Raw genomic sequence first — 2,699 nt, forward strand, 5'->3', positions numbered from 1 at the left:
TTCTCTTTCTCTTTTACTAATTCGCGTTACTGTATGCTGCTTCTTTGCTATGTATACTGTTCGTATATGAGTTCTCCGCTAAAGCAAACTACTTTAATCATACTTGAAGGTATCCTCTAACGCGATTCGATCTGTTAATAACGAAGTTAATTTCCTCAAGATCCTTTGATCATGCATAAAAAAAACTTGCCTCGATCAGTTTTAGTAGCTTTTTTGGCCTCCGTCGTGAAATAGGGGTTCAAACGCTAAGCACGAAATTATCAACGCGTACTTTTGACACAAGCACTCTAGTATACACACGAAGTAATGCACAATACACTTTTTTGCTATATCACTGATCCCGTGAAACAAGATCCTGTTTAAAAAATTCAAAAAGAGTAATCACACCATTTACACTCTGAATTACAATGGTCTACACAATAAAAAGGGTAATACTGCAACAGATAACAATTGAGCTGCTTACATGCGTAGTTGATAACTGACTACTGCATCTTTTGGCACGCTCCGGCCAAGTATGTCTTCACGCGTCCTACGACGTCGAGTGACTGACTGGCATCGGCGCGTCTGAATGAATGTATATAATTGCCGCCGCCACGGAATCGACGGCGGCTCGGCCTGTGTTGCGTCGGCAGTCAGCACTCGGCGTGTGTCATGTCTGTGTGTATTGGTGCTCGCACGAGCAGCGTTCAAAAAGATCTCTCGGTGTAGGCGTGACTGTACTGTTGATGTAGTAGTGCAAAACGTTGCGCACGCCGCACCGCGGCCCGATCGAGTACTCGTTTCAGCGCCAAACGATGGCTGTTACTGCTCTGTATATAGAGATATCGAGTCGTCGTTTGGAACGGATTGAAAATTCGAGGAAAAATCTATCTCTCTCGCGATGACTAATGGATTAGCTGCTCATGCTGCTTGTCAATTTTGAAATGGTTCGAAGAACGCAAGAAGAAAGACTTTTAGACAAATCTGGTCTAAATCCCTATTTGTATTTTAATGAACGTCTATTTCAACAACGAGTGATTTGGTCTTTAAACTTTTACGGCGTCAGCTGCGTATAAGAGATACGCTCAGTCACACTTCTCGACTTTAAATCAAGCTATTGACAAGCGCAGGGATATACATCGGACCAATTTTCGCTTTCTAACTTACGAAATAATAACATTACCATCGATGATAAGAATTTACTTAGGATCCTTTAAATTTCCTCAAGCAGTTTAAAATTCGTAACCATTTTGAAATGGAATTCGATTGAACGTTGGCGTAATATTAAACTAAAACTACTATTACGACTTCGGCTTATATATTAGTTATTTGAGAAAAACAATGGCTCTTTCTCCAAATACATGTAAAAAGCATTGAATGGTGCTCGGAGAAAAAAATCTTACGCCGAAATGTGATTCTTTTACGAACTTATTTTAGTTCATAGTTAAATCTTAAAAAAAAAACTTGTACACACAGGTATTTTTTATTTCTCGAGAAGAAAAAACAGTAGCAGCAGGTGTGATATTTATTGCCTCACATTTAATACTTTTTATAATATGTATATAATATAAATCTTTACGCTTTGATACCTATTCAATATGAGAGTAGATGACTTCCGGCTGTTATTTTTTTCCTGCCTCAATACAACGACATTGAATTTAGTCAACAACAACCCTCAAGAGAAGTAAAAAAAGTCCTTCGAAGAACAAGTTTTTTTTTCTTCATTTCAATATTAATTTCAAGCGTGATGCCTTTTTCAATAGAACTATCATATTATCATTTCAAATGTTTGTGATCGAGATGAGAAGAAAGCCCTTTTTTTCTATTTATTCTGAAAAATATTTGAATTCACGACTTGCGAAATGGATCTAATGGCATTTTGAGTGTATCTGGAGTGGATAAATTAGAAAAACGTCATGCTATCTCCGTTGCTTTGAGTAGCTAATTTGATCCGTCGAAATCCTCGAACCATTTTAAACTTTTCCCAATTAATTTTTTTAACCTGTTTTAATTGTTTTTCAATAATATGATTATTCGTAGAACAAAAAGAGCATCTCACTTTCGCTTATGGCGAATGGAAAGCAGCAAGACACCAACTTTGCCATGTGTGTACTCTCTCGAACTGAATTCGTGAGTTTTTTTGTAAATAATATTAACGATAATTAGAAACTATAAAATCATAAGCGTATTTCGATGATTTTCAATTTTGATTTATCGTTTCGATTCAGGTAAAAATATTTACCTTCACATACGAGCAGGGAGAAACAAACATTTAATAAGAAGTACGTGAATTTCAAGAAAAAAAATTCGCAAGTAATGCACGCAACATCTTACTTAGTTGTTCCCTCCTGCGTTATTACAGTATGTATCAAAGATTGGCCCAATAAGTCCTATACACGAGGCCTCTCGCACGAGTACAATATAAAAATAATAATACAAAAAAGCAACACTTCCGGTGTTCTCAGGATGGATTGAGTTCTACTATATAACACTGCTGTTACTGCTGTTGCTACGTAGTCGCGGAAATGACAAAAGCTTATGCTCGCGAGAAACGATTAGGTCAATTTTACGAAGTGGTTCAAAATAATAAAAAAAAAGTTAAAGTAGCTGAGAGGAAGACAAAAAAAATCTAAAGAAAAGAAAAGAAGCAAGTTGAATTGGTCGTTGCGTCTGTACATGTATATGTGTATATGTGTGCATAGAGAGTCAGTTTGCACACA

At 36.6% G+C, this 2,699-nt stretch overlaps 1 long non-coding RNA gene across 1 annotated transcript; it reads right to left on the bottom strand.

The window, feature by feature from the left end:
• Window positions 1-5: 5 nt before the first annotated feature.
• On the bottom strand, window positions 6-630 carry LOC111693431. Its single transcript, XR_002763413.1, has 2 exons — window positions 464-630; window positions 6-355 (listed from the first exon to the last, which is right to left on the bottom strand). It is a non-coding gene; the product is annotated as an uncharacterized LOC111693431 (long non-coding RNA).
• Window positions 631-2,699: the final 2,069 nt, after the last annotated feature.

This window comes from Trichogramma pretiosum, unplaced genomic scaffold (assembly GCF_000599845.2).
Source record: "Trichogramma pretiosum strain Unisexual culture from Peru unplaced genomic scaffold, Tpre_2.0 scaffold314, whole genome shotgun sequence".
In the NCBI taxonomy this organism is placed as follows: domain Eukaryota; kingdom Metazoa; phylum Arthropoda; class Insecta; order Hymenoptera; family Trichogrammatidae; genus Trichogramma; species Trichogramma pretiosum.